General features: G+C 40.3%; 1 pseudogene; it reads left to right on the top strand.

Annotated features, from left to right (window-relative positions):
- The first annotated feature begins 2,932 nt into the window (after positions 1 to 2,932).
- Positions 2,933 to 9,078, top strand: LOC112397694 (40S ribosomal protein S2 pseudogene; annotated as a pseudogene).
- The last annotated feature ends 9,851 nt before the right edge of the window (positions 9,079 to 18,929 follow it).

Genomic DNA, 18,929 nt, shown 5'->3' on the forward strand with positions numbered 1-18,929 from the left:
TAAATATCTTTCTCCACTGAAACTTCTGTAGGTTGTTTGTGTAGGCTACGTGGAGACACTGCCAGAGCGAGGTTTATGAAATCCCCCAACAGATCAGGAGGCAGGTGTAGAGAGAAATGATGCCAATCAGTTTATTGTGTAGCAGCCGTGGAAAGCAGGAGGAGACCCTTCGTTCTCAGGGTCATCTGGATTCGGTGGAGCAGAGTGGGATGGGGGAGTGGGGTAGGGTAGGATTCTTGGGCAAATCTACCCTCCGTAGATATTTCCCTGGCACTCCCCATGGGATGGGGAGATAAGAGATCTGCTTTCCTTTCCTTCTCTTTTCTCAGTCCACTTCTCTCAGTTGTTGCTACTCAGACTACTAGACCTGTGCCTCCAGGAGTCCTCAACACTTTTTGATAACATTCTGATAACAATACTCCCTTATATTCCTGGACAAATATGCAGTAAAAAAACATGATGTAATCATCTGATTTCAATCAGCCCAGCCATCTGGAAAAGGTGCCTTTCAATCATTTGGTTGAACTGGCACTCAGCCTAAGATGACCACATCTATATTTAGTGACGTCCTAATCACAGTGTCGGTAAGTATGGCTTCTCATTGCAAAGCTGGATAATTGTACTTATTCCTGTTAACATCTCATGTGCCTCAAAGAGTAATTACAGATAATGAGAAAATTTAGAAACCAAAGATTGTGCTTATTACTGAGTGACGAATGGAGGGTGCTTGAAAAGTGTCATGGGGGTTAATTAACCAGGACTGACACTGCCTGCTCGTGCACAGCTCAAGGAGGCATGGTGTGAGCTCTTGCGTGGTACACGCCATCGTCACTCCACACGGGCCTCACTTATGGAACCCCAGCTACTTGGGGAAATGGAGGGAAGTGGTGCTGAGGAATAAGTGGGTTCAAGAGAGTGGGGACAGAAAGCAGTAAAAGTAACTTGGGATGATTAACAAGACTTTTCTAGCTCTGGCCCACTCTCTCCTCACTTTGTTTATACTTTTTTTTTTTTGCGGTACGTGGGCGTCTCACAGCTGCAGCCTCTCCCGTTGCGGAGCACAGGCTCCGGACGCGCAGGCTCAGCGGCCATGGCTCACGGGCCCAGCCGCTCCGCGGCATGTGGGATCCTCCCGGACCGGGGCATGAACCCGTGTCCCCCGCATCGGCAGGCGGACTCTCGACCACTGCGCCACCAGGGAAGCCCTATTCATTTATTTTTATGTTCAATTCGTTCCTTCAAAAAATGTTGAGACTCTACTTATGTTGCAGGGACTGCACAGAATGCTGGGTATAAAATGACCCACTCTCACAGAGTATTAGACCATCTGGGGACTAGAATGGTGATGATGAGGACAGAACCTGCTTATAGTGTGAGATGCTAGACTCTAACCTGGTCTGCCAGGGTCCAGACAGATGTCCCTGAGGATCTGACACTGAAGCTGAGACGGGAAGGAGGAGAAGGGAGAGTTTGACAGGAGGAAGAGAGAGGTAGAAAGACCACTTCTGACCACAAGAACAGGTGAACGTGGAGGCCCTTGGATGGGGAGCAGCTGGCTCCTTGGAAGAACTGAGAACATACCAGAATGATTGAAGGAAGGGGAACAAGGCAATGGTGGCTGGAGCTGTGAGCTGGAGCCGGTGAGTCTTTCTTGGTCCTGTGTCGGAGGCTAAACTTCATCTAAAAGCTGGCAGGCTTAATGGGAAATTGTAAGTTTTCTTATGATTGGACCTTATCTAGTGTTAGATACACATGAGATTCTTTTCCTTTCATTCTGTAGTTTTAATCCCTGTGAATAAAAATGAGGTAGAGGAATTTATGAGGCAAAAGAATTAGTAAGTAAGCCAACAAGGACAGAGAACTTCTAGAATAAGTTGATATTTATAAGGTAGTAACGAATTTTAGAACAATGTGGTGATTAAGAGCAGGAGCTCTGATCTCAGGTTAATCAACTTCAAGCCCAGCTTTTTTCAATCACTAGATGTGTGACTGAATATGTTGTTTAACTTTCCTCTTGTTTTATCTGTAAAACAGAGACAATATTAACTACTTCATAGGGCTGTTGTGAGGATTATGATATAATGCATTTAAGCAAGGTGTCTGGTAAATAGCATATGATCAATTGTTAATTAGCACAAACATTTTAGTGGGAACTTATCTTTCCCACCGTAATAGATTGTGAAAAATTTCATGTTTATTGTAATATATACCATTTTATAAATTCATACGTGACAAATGACAGAAAACCAAGTTCACACACGAACAGTAGATAATATATAGATGTTTTGGAAGGCAATCTGAAGGATTAGAAGTTTGGATAAGAATGAATAAATAAGGAATTAATTACAGTTAAATTGTGATAGAATTTAAATATAATAAGACAAACAGCCAGGTTTAAATGGGTAAATAAATAGAGATGTTAAAAGAAAGGCAATAAGCCTTTTCAGGGGATTCAAAAAGCAATAAAGAGAATTTTAATTGATGCTTGAAAGCAAAGGGGCAGAGAGAAGAGCAGGACAACTAACAAATATCTTCAAGGGCCAGGGAAGTAACACGACCACATAATTCTACCGCATATAACAGACTAGGGAGTTGTGGGCTCTGCATAAAAGCATTCAAATCACAAACTACATGTATAAGAAAAATCATGCTGACCAAAACAGTTTGCTACCCCAGGAATAAAGTGATGTCTCTCAAATGAACGGAAAGTAGCAGTGGAAACCCTGAACGAATCCTTTCCACGGCATGAGTCCTGTTCCGCACCCTCCTGTCTTCCCTGATCCACATCCCTGCCCCGCCAGCATCCATGGGCGCCTACTGATTCATGTTAGCCTGGCCCTGTGGTGCTTGGGAAGACAATCCCCCTCTATCCTGGCAAACCCAGCAGTTCCTTGGTTGATTATGCTGAGATTTGACCCTAATTGTGGGTGTGATGGCCAAGAGGGAATACGGGGGGCAGATCACGACAAGGGCAAGCAGTGAGGCAGCTGAGAAAGCGAAACCTCTTCAAGTAAGAATGTGTGTGTTTGGGGAGGGGCCTCCACCGCAAGCCCCGGGAGTTCATAGGAATCTGGAGGGGGTCTGTCCAGGTTCTCAAGTGCATCTACCCAGAGATCCCCATGCCAGTTCTCAGGCTCCCGCTTCTTCCCCATCAAGGCCCTGACTTTGGTCTTTGCTGGGAATCCAACCCTCTCTCAACTTCTGCTGTTCTTACCATTAAGTCTTCCAGCTGCAGGAGATGAGGGTCATTGTAAAAAGCTGCCAGAGGTTCCTTGTTTTCTTGCTCTCATACTTTGCTTTAAACTGTTAATCAATAGACCTGCCAGTCACTTTCTCTTGTTTAAATTTCCCAGGCCTTACAGTTACTCTTTCCCACATACCCTAAATGCCTATCTCATTGAACCAGTTAATGGGCCGCTTTCCACCCAAATCCCAACCCGGTTCTCCACAGGTAAAGGTCTTAGCAATCACCAAGCTGGGAACTAGCAGCCCTCCACCTCCCACCAGTGATGTGAGCCTCCTTTCCAACTGGCCAGGTAGGGATGCAGAGCGTTCCACCCTCAGCGTTGCTTCCTGGGACCAAATGCAATACCACCCCTCTTAGGTTGGATTCCCTGGAAGGAGCTTGATGCGCAGTTTCTTGTTCAGGTTATTTATTGGAAGAAAGCTTTCTGGAGAAGAGGAGTAAAGGAATCAGGGATAGGGCAGAGAGGAAAAACTAAACAAGGGTGTGATGTAAGCTAGAGACCAGCTTTCCGCTGTGGAAGATCTGGGGCAGGAATTGCACTGCAGGACCGACCCCCCCCACCCCGGGGTGAGTGGGCCCATCTTTTGTTTCAACATCAGTCGTTAACTGATGGCGGTCCGCGTTGTCTGTGCCCACGCCCACAGCCCCAGTACACACGCAGAGAGAGTGGGCAGTTCTCCAGTGAGTTGTTATCAGCTGCTGAATTGAATTTCTAGGCCCGAGGTGGAGCCCCCCCTTCCTGGGGTGCCGCATCAGCAAACAGACACTTAGATAACTTGTGTGTCCCTGTAAATGCTTCGCTTGACCGGAAATGCGGTGTATCCAGCCAGCCAATCCCCTAACGCCAAGCCAACTCTGGACTCTACTTATTTCCTTGTTCTCACCCCGGACCAGGTTGACTACGTGGCCCCTGCCAATCAGATGTTTTCTATTTGTCTCTTCCTTGTTCGTTCTTTTTTATCCTCTGAAAGCTTCCTGGCTTCTGACCCAATTTTCAGTTCTTCAAGTGGAGACTGGCTGCTTCATGACATTGTTTGTGTCACTGACATTGTTTTCCTTAATCATCCTTGAACACAGCAGCTGGGGGGGAGGGGCGCTCCGGGTGGTAGTGGGTGGGGCGCCAGCAACCTCCCTCACGGCTGTCGTTACTATCATGATGGATGATATTATTGAAGAGCAGTTTGTAGTTTTACAACTGGAAAAATTTTCCCTTTCACGGTTGATGTGAAGCTGACGGTAGCTCTTTTCTTTCTGCTAAAGGCAATGTTTTCCTTAATGTTAGGCCGGAATGTTCTAACTGGAAAAGCCTTTTAATTTGAAGGGGAAAAGCAAGTGAAATTTATTAAATAGAGTGTTAATAAAAAGGTGTATGGTAGTAATTTTTCTCTTTTTCCCCACAGGCCTCCTAACGCATTCCCCTGACACTCCTCTCCTAAGCATGTTTGTCTGCTGGTTTCTGAGGTAAGAAAACATTTTTTTTTGCTCAGCTGTAATCCAGGCAAAATTTCCAAGTTTGTGAATTAATCCACTGTCTCCTGCTTACAGCTAGCTAAGAAGGATACAGTATCATATTATATATTTACCAAAATACACACTTCAATATGTGAACCAGAATTAATTTACATTTTGGGTAGAAAAATCCATTTTGCCTCAATCATGTCATGTAAGCACCTGAGAAATTGTTTTTCTGAAAGCTGCTGGGCAACTTCCAGAGTGATCTATGGAACTATAAATGTGAATCTATTTGTAATTGACAAGCAAATAAGTCTCAGGCATGTTCTTAGGGTTTCAAGCTACTCTGACTAGTCCTCATGGCAGAAAAGGAAAAAAAAGTACTTTTCTGAAGGTAACTTTCATTTTCTTCCCACATTCGGCATACGTGAAGGAATTTAGGGGAAATTTTGCATTTAATGAAACCCATTTATAAATTTTTCTTATGAAAATAGTATACTGGTTGCAGCAATCATGGGGACAGGAAGTGCTCAATCTCTGTTCAAGTCTTTGGTTGTGAGTATTAGAAGTGAGAGCTGCTGAGGTCTGTGGTATAGGAGGCGTGGGCTGAAGAATCTTGTTAAAAGGGAGACTTACACATTTCAGCGTAAGTCTAAGACCACAAGTAGATACGACCTTTCAGGGAAAAAAGTGCCGAAGAGGTGGATTGCTTCCCCTGCCAGGAGAGAGAATTTTTGTACAGCTCTCCGGAGAGCAATCCTGGTCCAGCAGGGGTTTGATTGATTTGCAACCGGATAGGTAATCACTTGAAGAAAGTGTTCCAGAAATATTTGGAAGTTATGGTTTCTCTATTGGACTGCCTTGAAAATTTGTGTCCCCACAGGTGCTGTGTGATCTGTAAAAAATGTAGTGGCTCATGAGCTTTTGGTGGTGGGTGATGAAGGGTGATGGTGATATGCTGAAAGAAATCAAAATTCTTTTTTTGGTCAGGAATGGTAGCTTGGTTTAATGTATACTAGCTCATATTTACTGAGGGCTCAGGCTGTACCAAGCAGTATCTAAGAACTTAAATGTATTTACTTATGAGGGAGGTACTTTTACTAACCATGTTTGATAGATAAGGAAATTGAGGCGAAGAGAGGTTAAGTAACTTGCCTATAGTTACATAGCTAATTAGTGATAGAGTAAGATTTATATCTAGCTACTTTAACTCCAGAGCACATGCTCTTTACTGTTTTGCTACACGGCCTCCAAGGGCATAACCATAACCAGGAGGAGGCATTATAGGCTTACATCATTCAGGTTACTTTGAAGCGAGACAGTGTCCCAGCAAAGAAGTTAAGTGAGGAATTGGATTATCTTCTGGTGAATTCAGTCAATCCTATTTGTCAACCCATCTATTTTGAAACAGTCAAGTTGTTGATGATGGTGTCTAAGTCCTCAATTGCTGCTTGTTTGGGTTTCTTTCACCTGGTTTCCTAAATTCTCCACTTCATTGTATTGATTGAGTTTGTACCAGCTAAAAAGAACCAAAGTGCAGTGAAGCAAATGAAGTAGCCTGGATCTAACCTTGAGCGTATTTCTCTTTGCCAACGTGGAATTTGGAGACACGTGTGTAACTTTAATTGGGAAAAAGTTGGAGTCAACATGACCCTCAGAGATCATCTCGAGATGAGGAATCTGAGATTGACTGAGGGTCAGAGACTTGCACAGCATCACACACAGTGGTTAACAGAGGGGCTTCAAGGGAACCTAGGATGCTTGCTTTCTAGAACAGAGCTCTTTCCACAACGGTGCCCTGTGACCTGAAGAAGCTGAAAAGTAACAGTGAAGAGTAACAGCTCTGGTGACAAGGCATTTGCTCAAAAGAGGCAGAATCCAATAGTGAAACTGTCCTATTAGAAGTCTCCTGGGCCATTCATCCAGAGAGAGCCCTCGGGGAGGAATACGTTTGGTTCACATTTACTCTTTGGTACAATAGATGCCTGACAATGAGGTGGCTGGGGCTGGTTAGGATGGTGATAACGACAAGTTGGCAACCAAAATAAGAATAATCCAGATTTATAACTTGAAACCTGACCCAAACCACAGTGTAAAACAAGGGACTCTCAAATGCCAAGGACCTCAAGGGATTTGATATCTCGGGAAATTAGGCCAATCTCCTCTTCATATGTCTCTTTTGAAGAGATCATGATACTGTAATCCTACCTTTGACAGTTGTGGAATAGTTCAATTGTGATTGATTTAAAGTCACAGGAAAAGTATCCTATCTCTAAAAATTAATTTAAAACGTCACAGCCCAAAAGACTAAATGTTAGTATCTCATGTTTCTAGGCACATAAATATTTACTGACCAAATAAGTGTTTGCTCTAGCCAGTACATTACATCCCTGGCTAATCCTTATCTATTTTTATGTGAAATAAAAACTTTAAATTATGATCAAAACACTTCTTTTAAGTTACTTAACTAACATTTAATTAAATAACTGCTGGTTAGTATCATTTGCATAATAGTTTTTGGACTGCTTTGTACAATTTCTTTAAAGTCTTTTTTTTTTTTTTTAAGATGTTGGGAGTAGGAGTTTTAGTAATTTATTTATTTATTTTTGCTGTGTTGGGTCTTCGTTTCAGTGCGAGGGCTTTCTCTAGTTGTGGCAAGCAGGGGACACTCTTCATCGCGGTGCGCGGGCCTCTCTTGTTGAAGAGCACAGGCTCCAGACGCGCAGGCTCAGTAGTTGTGGGTCACGGGCCTAGTTGCTCCGCGGCATGTGGGATCTTCCCAGACCAGGGCTCGAACCCGTGTCCCCTGCATTAGCAGGCAGATTCTCAACCACTGCGCCACCAGGGAAGCCCTTCTTTAAAGTCTTGACTAGGTTTTTGTTAATAGTGAGAACATAACTGTTGCCTTAAGGTTTACATGCCTCTAATATTCTGTACAATTAAGTTTCTGCTTTTCTATTCAGCTCACCTTGTTAGGTGGGGATAAACTATCTTGTACCAACTTAACGGGAATGTTGCAGAACCAGTGAGGAAATGCCCGAAGTGCTTTGATAATCTTACTTGTGTGTGCCTGGTGATATTCATTAAAATGTCTTTCGTGAGCAGCACGTAAGTGGGTTTTTAGTCTTTGAAATAAGTTGATTTTCAACTTGATAATGTAGTTAAATTCAGCTTCATTTTGAAATGTAAGTATTTTAGAGTAGAAAAAATGGGAAATTTCCCCCACTAAAAGAAACTATGACTTCTTGGAGAAATGCTCGATTCTGGGTCTGGGTCAGGAAAAGCTCAGGTGAGCTTGGGACTTCCTGTTCTGCCCAAAGGAGAGGAAGCTCCCAAAGACGTCTGAGGACACGCCAAAGGGACACAGCAGCCGTTCTAAAGGGCGCCCACTGCCTAAAGACGCGATACGTTGAGCAGCCAAAAAAGAATAATGACTACAATTGTTGAAACATGTGGAAAATATAAAAAATCCATGAGTTCATTGCTTTTTTTCCGTAAAAGCACCAAATAGCAGATGCCGCCGGTGCTACGGGAGGCCCCGGGGGCCCTGGAATGGGAGGCCGCGATGGCTTCCGCGCAGGCTTCTGCAGCGGTGTCCGGGGCCGGGGCCGCGGCCGCGGAGCTCGCGGAGGCAAGGCCGGGGACAAGGAGTGGCTCCCCGTCACCAAGCTGGGCCGCCTGGTCAGGGACGTGAAGATCAAGTCCCTGGAGGAGATCTGTCTCTTTTCTTTGCCCATCGAGGAATCTGAGATCACTGATTTTTCTTGGGGTCATCCCTCATGGAGGAGGTTTTGAAGATCATGCCTGTGCAAAAGCAGACCCGTGCTGGCCAGCGGACCAGGTTCAAGGCATTTGTCGCCATCGGGGATTACAACGGACGTGTTGGTTTGGGTGTGACGTGCTCTAAGGAGGTAGCCATTGCTATCCGTGGGGCCATCATTCTGGCCAAGCTCTCCATCGTCCCCGTGCAACGAGGCTACTGGGGGAACAAGATTGGCAAGCCCCATACCGTCCCCTGCAAGGTGACTGGCCGCTGAGGCTCTCCGCTGGTGCGCCTCATCCCTGCCCCCAGGGGCACTGGCATCGTCTCAGCCCCTGTGCCCAAGAAGCTCCTGATGGTGGCTGGAATTGACGACTGCTACACCTCTGCCAGGGGCTGCGCTGCCACGCTGGGCAACTTGGCCAAGGCCACTTTTGATGCCATTTCCAAGACCTACAGTTATCTCACTCCTGATCTCTGGAAAGAGACGGTGTTCACCAAGTCTCCATATCAGGAATTCACTGACCATCTTGTAAAGACCCACAGCAGAGTTTCCATGCAGAGGATTCAGGCCCCATCTGTAGCCACCACATCGTTTTCTATAGGAAAAATAAAGTGAATGAAGCTAGTTTAAAAAAAAAAAAAATCCATGAGTTCATAAAGAACGAAAAAAGAAAAAGGAAAAAAGAACCTCAAAACTCATCTGTCACCTTTGGAAGTCACTGCTGTACCAGGCTGATACTCTGATAATCATCATTTAAGGAAAGAATTAAGGATTTATCCTACCTTACCTGTATAGTTTCCTACATAAATTGTATTTTAGAGTGCCCAAATTGCCTGAATTGATGAAGAGTGATTATTTTTTCTTTTCCATTATAGTTTATTCCAAGTTATTGAATATAGTTCCCTGTGCTATACAGTAGGACCTTGTTGTTGATCTATTTTAGATATAGTAGTTTGTATCTGCTAATTCCAAACTCCTAATTTATCCTCCTCCCCCCCCCCCAACCACTTTCCCCTTTGGTAACCCTAAGTTTGTTTTCTATGTCTGTGAGTCTGTTTCCATTTTGGAAATAAGTTCATTTACATCAGTTTTAAGATTCCACATGTAAGTGATATCATGATATTTCTTTTTCTGCCTGACTTCCTTCACATAGTATGATAATCTCTAGGTCCATCCATGTTGCTGCAAATGGCATTATTTCATCCTTTTTTATGGCTGAATAATATTCCATTTTATCTATATCTGTATCTATATACCACATCTTCATCCACTCATCTGCTGATGGATATTTAGACTGTTTCCATGTCTTGACTATTGTAAATAGTGCTGCTATAAACATTGGGGTGTATGCATCTTTTCAAATTAGCATTTTCTTTGGATACATGCCCAGGAGTGGGATTGCAGGATCATATGGCAACTCCATTTTTCGTTTTTTAAGGAGCCTCCATACTGTTTTCCATAGTGGCTGCACCAATCTACGTTCCCACCAACAGTGTAGGAGGGTTCCCTTTTCTCCACATCGTCTCCAGCATTTGTTATTTGTAGATTTATTTTTTTAACATCTTTATTGGAGTATAATTGCTTTACAACGTTGTGTTAATTCCTGCTTGTAGATCCCTTAATGATGGCCATTCTGACCAGTGTGAGTTGGTACCTCATTGTAGTTTTGATTTGCATTTCTCTAATAATTAGCAATGTTGAGCATCTTTTCATGTACCCGTTGGCCATCTGGATGTTTTCTTTGGAGAAATATCTATTCAGGTCTTCTACCCATTTTTCGACTGGACTGTTTGATTTTTTGTTATTGAGTTGTATGAGCTGTTTGTATATTTTGGAAATTAAGCTCTTGTGAGTTGCATCATTTGCAAATATTTTCTCCCATTCTGTAGGTTGTCTTTTCATTTTGTTTATGATTTCCTTTGCTGTGCAAAAGCTTATAAGTTTGATTAGGCCCAATTTGTTTATTTTTGCTTTAATTTCTATTGCCTTTGGAGATTGACCTAAGAAAACATTGGTATGATTTATGTCAGAGAATGTTTTGCCTATGTTCTCTTCGAGGAGTTTTATGGTGTCATGTCTATATTTAAGTCTTTAAGACATTTTGTGTTTATCTTTGTGTAGAGTGTGAAGGTGTGTTCTAACTCCATTGATTTACATGTGGCTGTCCAGCTTTCCCAACACCACTTGCTGAAGAGACTGTCTTTTCTCCATTGTATGTTCTTGCCTCCTATGTCCAAGATTAATTGACTGTAGGTGTGTGGGTTTATTTCTGGGCTCTTATTCTGTTCCATTGGTCCATATGTCTGTTTTTGTGCCAATACAGAAATGTGTCTTTATTACTGTAGCTTTGTGGTATTGTCTGAAGTCTGGAAGGGTTATGCCTCTAGCTTTGTTCTTTTTCCTAAGGATTGCTTTGACAATTCTGGGTCTTTTGTGGTTTCATGTACATTTTAGGATTATTTGCTCTATTTCTGTGAAAAATGTCATGGGTAATTTAATAGGGATCACATTAAATCTGTAGGTTGCTTTGGGTAATATGGCCATTTTAACAGTATTAATTCTTCCAATCCAAGAGCATGGCATATCTTTCCATTTCTTTGAATCATCTCCAGTTTCCTTTATCAATGTTTAATAGTTCTCAGCATATAAGTCTTTCACCTCCTTGGTCAGATTTATTCCTATGTATTCTGCTTTTTTTGGGGGGGGGATGTGATTTTAAAATGGATTGTTTTTATGCATGTGCAGGACCGCAAGGACTCCACCCCCTCCCTGCAGACCAGAATCCTATAAAGAAGCCCCACCCATGGCCTGTCAGGAAAAGCGTGTCCTCGAGAGCTCAAGCTTGCACTTCTCCATTCTTTGATCGAAAAATAAAGCTTTCCTTTGCTTCTGCACTGAAAAAAAAAACAAAACGGGATTGTTTTTACTTTCCCCTTCTGATGTTTCATTGTTAGCATAAAGAAGTGCAACAGATTTCTGTATGTTAATCCTGTATCCTGCTACCTTGCTGAAGTCATTTATCAGTTCTAGTAGCTCTTGTGTGTAGTCTTTAAGGTTTTCTGTATAGTGTCATGTCATCTGCATATAGTGACAATTTTACCTCTTCCCTTCCGATTTGTTCTTATTTATTTTTTATTGAAGTATAGTTGATTTACAACGTTATGTTAATTTCTGCTGTAGAGCAAAGTGACTCAGTAATACACATATACACATTCTTTTTTATGTTCTTTTCCATTATGGTTTATCCCAGGATATTGAATATAGTTCCCTGTGCTATACAGTAGGACCTTGTTGTTTATCCATTCAATATGTAATGGTTTGCATCTACTAACCCCAAATTCCCAGTCCATTCCTCTCTAACCCCCACTCCTCCTTGGCAATCACAATCCTGTTCTCTATGTCTGTGAGTCTGATTCTGTTTCATAGATAAGTTCATTTGTGTCATATTTTAGATTCCACATGTAAATGATATCTTATGGTATTTGTCTTTCTCTTTCTGACTTATTTCACTTGGTATGATCATCTCTAGGTCCATCCATGTAGATGCAAATGGCATTATTTCATTCTTTTTTATGGCTGAGTAATTTTCCATTGTATTTATATACCACATCTTCTTTATCCCTTCATCTGTTGATAGACATTTAGATTGTTTCCATATCTTGGCTATTGTGAATAGTGCTGCTATGAATGTAGGGTGCATGTATCTTTTTGAATTAGTTTTGTCTGGTTATATGCCCAGGAGTGTGATTGTTGGATCATAGGGCAACTCTATTTTTACTTTTTTAGGGAACTTCCATACTGTTCTCCATAGTGGCTGTATCAATTTACATTCCCGCCAACAGTGTAGGAGGGTTCCCTTTTCTCCATGCCCTCTCCATCATTTGTTATTTGTAGACTTTTTAATTATGGCCATTCTGACCAGTGTGAGGTGGTACCTCATTGTAGTTTTGACTTGCATTTCTCTAATAAGTAGCAATGTTGAGCATCTTTTCATGTGCCTATTGGCCATCTTTATGTCTTCTTTGGAGAAATGTCTATTTGGTTCTTCTGTTCATTTTTATTTTCTGTTATTTTAACCTTTGTGTTATCAGCAGTAACAAATTAGAAAAAAATCTGATAATAGGAATCCTTCACTAAAAACTTCATTGTGATAAAATTAGTATCAAATTAATCCATTCTTGATTGTTTGTTTAAAAAAATCTCAAACCTTTTCAGCAGTGGTCACTAGTGTTGTCAAATATTACAAGGCTTCTTAGGCCATAACTAGTTTTGTACTTCAAATATTTCAATAAGAAATAGGGAGGGAAACAAAGTGCTTTTTGTTATTGTTGGAATTTTGTTTATTCTACTTCCATATAAAGTGTAACACATAAAATCGTGGTAGCTGTAATCTGTAGAAATTGCCATAATGTACGTGACATTTTACTTCTGTTCATGGGCTAAATAGTCAGCACAAGGGTCCTTTATTTTATTTTTGTGTAATGGACAATTTGAAGATTCCTTTTTATCTTTATCAAGTGTAATTGAATTTATACTTCTGCTAAAACAGAGATGGATGGATAAAATTCTATCTTTATACAATGAAAGCCATATGGTCTTTTCAGTGAGGGGGAACAAAAACACAGCTTTAGAGTTTCACACAGGAAAACCACATTGGATCAAGTAGACCTGACTGACCTTTTTTTTCCTTTAGTTTTTATTTTATATTGGAGTATAGTTGACTAACAATGTTGTGTTAGTTTCAGTACAGTAAAGTGATTCAGTTATACATATAGAAGTATCCATTTTTTTCAAATTCTTTTCCCATTTAGGTTATTACAGAATATTGAGCAGTGTTCCCTGTGATATACAGTAGGTCCTTGTTCGTTATCTATTTTAAATATAGTATGTAGAAGAGAAGTGGTGAGAGGGGGCATCCTTGTCTTGTTCCAGATTTTAGCACTTTCAGCTTTTCATCATTGTGTATTATATTGGCTGTGGGCTTGTCATAAATGGCTTTTATTATGTTGAGATATGTTTCCTCTATACACACTTTGGAAAGAGTTTTTATCATGAATGGATGTTGAATTTTCTCAGATGCTTTCTCTGCACCTATTGAGATGATCATGTGGTTTTGTTGTTTCTTTTGTTGATGTGGTGTATCACATTGATTGATTTGCATATGTTGAACCATCCTTGTAAACTTGAGATGAATCCCACATGGCTGTGGTGTATGATCTTTCTTATGTGTTGTTGGATTCAGTTTGCTAGTATTTTGTTGAGAATTTTTGTATCTATATTCATCAAAGATATTGGCCTGTAATTTTATTTTTATTTTTGTCTGGTTTTGTCTGGTATCTTTGTCTGGTTTTGGTATCAGGGTGATGGTGGCTTCATAGAATATCTTTGGGAGTATTCCCTCCTCTTCAATCTTTTGGAAGAGTTTGAGAAGGATTGGTAAAACTCTTCTTTGTATGTTTGGTAGAATTCACTTGTGATGCCAGCTAGTCCTGGACTTTTGCTTATAGGGAGTTTGTTTTTGTCTTCGTTGTTTGTTTTTGTTTAATTACAGATTGTATTTCACTTTTGGTGCACTGTCTGTTCAAGTTATCCCTTTCTTGATTCATTTTGGTGCCCTGTATGTTTCTAGAAAGTTGTCCATTTCTTCTAGGTTGTCAAATTTATTGGCATATAATTGTTCATAGTATTCTTTTTTGTATTTCTGTGGTATTGGTTGATATTTCTCCTTTTTCATTTCTTATTTTGTTTATTTGGGTGCTGTCTCTTTTCTTCTTGGTGAGCCCAGCCCGAGGTTTGTTAATTTTGTTTACCCTTCGAAAGAACCAGCTCTTGGTTTTATTGACTTTTTTCTATTTTTTTTAACAGATTTTTAAATTTTTTATTTATTTTATTTAATTTTTTTTGGCTGTGTTGGGTCTTTGTTGCTGCGTGCAGGCTTTCTCTAGTTCCAGAGAGCAGGGGCTACTCTTTGTTGTGGTGTGCAGGCTTCTCATTGTGGTGGCTTCTCTTGTTGCAGAGCATGGGCTCTAGGCACACAGGCTTCAGTAGTTGTGGTGTGCGGGCTCAGTAGTTGTGACACACGGGCTATAGGGCGCGCAGACTTCAATAGTTGTGGCGCACGGGCTTAGTTGCTCCACTGCATGTGGGATCTTCCTGGACCAGGGATCAAACCTGTGTCCCCTGCATTGGTATGCAGATTCTTAACCACTGAACCACCAGGGAAGTTCCTCCTATTGTTTTTTTTTTGTTTTTTTGTGTTTTTTTGTGGTACGCAGGCCTCTCACCGCTGTGGCCTCTCCCGTTGCGGAGCACAGGCTCCGGACATGCAGGCTCAGCGGCCGTGGCTCACAGACCCAGCCACTCCGTGGCACGTGGTATCTTCCCGGACCGGGGCACGAACCCGCGTCCCCTGCATCGGCAGGGAGACTCCCAACCACTGCGCCACCAGGGAAACTGCATCGGCAGGCAGACTCCCAACCACTGCGCCACCAGGGAAGCCCCTCCTCCTATTGTTTTTTAAATCTCTATTTTGTTTATTTCCTCTCTGATCTTTATTATTTCCTTCCTTCTGCTGACTTTAGATTTTGTTTGTTCTTTTTCTAATTATTATAGGTAGTAGGTTAGGTTTTTTATGATTTTTTCTTGTTTTCTCAGGAAGGCTTGTACCACTATGAACTTCTCTCTAGGAACTGCTTTTGCTGCATCCCATAGATTTTGTATGGATGTGTTTCAATTGTCATTTGTCTCAAGGTATTTTTTTAAAATAAATTTATTTATTTTTGGTCTTTGTTGCTGCATGCAGGCTTTCTCTAGTCATGGTGAGTGAGGGCTACTCTTTGTTGCAGTGTGTGGGCTTCTCATTGCGGTGGCTTCTCTTGTTGCAGAGCACAGGCTCTAGGCATTCGGGCTTTAGTAGTTGTGGCTCATGGGCTTGGTAGTTGTGGCTCGCAGGCTCTAGAACACAGGCCCAGTATATGTGGTGCACAGGCTTAGTTGCTCCACAGCATGTGGGATCTTCCCAGACCAGGGCTTGAGAATCCATATCTCCTGCATTGGCAGGCTGATTCTTAACCACTGTGCCACCAGGGAAGACCTGAAGGTATTTTTTTTAATTTCCTTTTTGATTTCCTTGTTGACCCATTGATTTTTTAGTAGCATATTATTTAGTCTCCATGTAATTGTTTTTTTCTCATTTCTTTTCCTGTGGTAGATTTCTAGTTTCATGCTGTTGTGGTCAGAGAAGATGCTTGAAATAATTTCTATGCTCTTAACTTTGTTCAGGTTTGTTTTGTGCCCTAGTATGTGGTCAATCCTAGAGAATGTTCCATGTGTGCTTGAAAAGAATGTGTATTCCGTTTTAACATGTAATGTCCCGAAAATATCAATTAAGTCTAACTTTTCTATTGTATCATTTAGGATCTCTGTTGCCTTACTGATTTTTGGTCTAGAAGACCTGTCCATTAATGTGAGTGCATTGTTAAAGTCTCCTACTATTATTGTATTCTCAACAATTTCTCCTTTTATGTCTGTTAGTATTCATTTTATGTATTTTGTTGCTCCTATATTAGGTACATATATGTTGATGAGTGTAAAATCCTCTTCTTGTATTGATCCTTTTACCATTTTATAGTGTCCTTCATATTTCTTTACAGCCTTTGTTTTAATGTCTATTTTGTCTGACATGAATATTGCAACCCCTGCTTTCTTGTTATTTCCCTTTGCATGAAATATCTTTTTCCATCCCCTCACTTTTAATCTATGTGTATCCTTTGCCCTAAAGTGGGTCTCTTGTAGACAGCATATTGTAGGCTCTTGTTTTTTTTTATCCAGTCTGCCCCTCTATGTATTTTGATTGGAACATTAGTCCATTGACATTTAAGGTAATTATTGATAATTATTGCCATTTTAAACCTTGTTTTCCAGTTGATTCTGTTTCTTTTTTGTCCCTTTCTTTTTCTTTTTTTTTGTGCATTTTGATGATTTCCTTTTATGCTTCTCTTCTTTTTGGTTTTTGTGAATCTATTGTATGTTTTTGATTTGTGGTTACCCTGTTTTTCAAGTATATTAACTCCTTCCTATATCTGCTTACTTTAGACTGATACTCATATAGGCTCAAACACCTTCTAAAAAAAAAAGAAATCTACATTTTCTTACTCTCCTCCTCCACATTTTATGATTTTGATGTCCTCTTTTACATCTTTATGTTTATCCTTTTGCTGTTCCTTTTGTTATCATCACTTTCACAAATAGAGTTTTTCTTTTTGATCTGTATACTGGCTTATTTAAGTGATTTACTTTCCAACTGTGATTTCCTCTTTTCTATATCTTCTTGCTTCTTTTCTATTTAGAGAAGACCTTTCAATATTTCTTTTAGGATAGGTTTAGTATTGCTGTATTTTTTAGTTTTTGCTGGTCTGAGAAATTGTTTATCTCTCCTTCTATTCTAAATGATAATCTTGCTTTGTAGAGTATTCTAGGTTGCATACTTTTCCCTTTCAAGACTTTGAATATATCTTGCTACCCTTCTGGCCCACAGTTTTTCTGTAAACAAATCAGGTGATACCCTTATGGGGGTTCCATTGTAACTAACTCTTTGTTTTTCTCTGCTGCCTTTAGAACCCTCTTTATCTTTAACTTGCCATTTTTATTATAATGTGTCTTGGTGCAGGTCTGTTTGGGTTCATCTTGTTTGGGACACTCTGTGCTTCCTGTGTCTGGATATCTGTCTCCTTCTTTAGGTTTGGGAAGTTTTCAGTCATAATTTCTTCAAATACATTTTCAATCCCCTTTTCTCTTTTTCATCCTTCTGAAATCCTTATTATGTGTAGATTGGCACACTTTATATTATCCCATAGGCCTCTTATATTGCTTTCATTTTTTTCATTGGGTGATTTACATTATTCCATCTTCCAGATCACTTAGTTGATCTTCTGCATATTCATTGCCTTTAGCTCAGCTTTCGTCTCAGCAAACAAATTTTCTAATTTTTCTTGGTTCCTCCTTACAGTTTCTAGTTCCTTTTTACAGTAATCTACATTTATGTTGATAGCTTTTCTTAATTCCTTCAGTATTTTCATTACCTCCTTTTTTTCCCCATGTAATTAATTTTTTTATCTTGATCTTTTGTTAGCACGTTTATGAATTCATCAGTTTTCCATTAGAGTTCTGAAAATGCTTATTCATTCAGTTCATCAATATAGTCAGTTACCAGAAACCTGTACTTGTCAGAGTCTTTTCCATGAATTCCTTGTCAATGAAATCCTTTTATAGGAACGTTTTTGCAAAAGCCTCAGAGTACACCCAGAACTGTCTGTAAATGACAAAAGACTTAAAAATGACCACGGTTAAAGATTTAATGAAAGTTCATAATAATGCAATTGACAAGGAAATTTAGTTATTTCTGAGATGTACGTTTTAAATTAATAACTAGAATTATGACTCATAACATTATACCAGAACATATAAGATTTATAGAAATTTCATGTAATGTCTGAAACATTTATATTAACATATTTCCATACAAATAACCCAAAGAAAGATTAGTATTTGTTTGTTTGTTTGTTTATTTATACTGCAGGTTCTTATTAGTCATCAATTTTATACACATCAGTGTATACATGTCAATCCCAATCGCCCAATTCAGCACACCATCATCCCCACCCCACCGTGGTTTTCCCGTCTTGGTGTCCATATGTTTGTTCGCTACATCTGTGTCTCAACTTCTGCCCTGCAAACCGGTTCATCTGTATCATTTTTCTAGGTTCCACATACATGCATTAATATATGATATTTGTTTTAATCTTTCTGACTTCACTCCGTATGACAGTCTCTAGATCCATCCACATCTCAACAAATGACACGATTTTGTCCCTTTTTATGGCTGAGTAATATTCCATTTTATATATGTACCACATCTCCTTTATCCATTCATCTGTTGATGGGCATTTAGGTTGCTTCCATGACCTGGATATTGTAAATAGTGCTTCAATAAACATTGGGGTGCATGTGTCTTTTTGAATTATCGTTTTTCCTGGGTTTATGCCCAGGATGGGATTGCTGGATCATATGGTAATTATATTTTTAGTTTTTAAAGGAACCTCCATACTGTTCTCCATAGTGCCTGTATCAATTTATATTCCCACCAACCGTGCAAGAGGGTTCCCTTTTCACCCTCTCCAGAATTTGTTGTTTGTAGATTTTCTGATGATGCCCATTCTAACTGGTGTGAGGTGATACCTCATTGTAGTTTTGATTTGCATTTCTCTAATAATTAGTGATGTTGAGCAGCTTTTCACGTGCTTCTTGGCCATCTGTATGTCTTCTTTGGAGAAATGTCTATTTAGGTCTTCTGATTTTAGGATACTTTGTGTTTTTGCGGTGTGTGTTGTAACTTCTCCTTTTTAGTTTCTAATTTTATTGATTTGAGTCCTCTCCCTCTTTTTCTTGATGAGTCCGGCTAATGGTTT

The sequence above is a fragment of the Neophocaena asiaeorientalis genome, unplaced genomic scaffold, assembly GCF_003031525.2.
Source record: "Neophocaena asiaeorientalis asiaeorientalis breed wild unplaced genomic scaffold, Neophocaena_asiaeorientalis_V1.1 scaffold534, whole genome shotgun sequence".
NCBI lineage: Eukaryota > Metazoa > Chordata > Mammalia > Artiodactyla > Phocoenidae > Neophocaena > Neophocaena asiaeorientalis.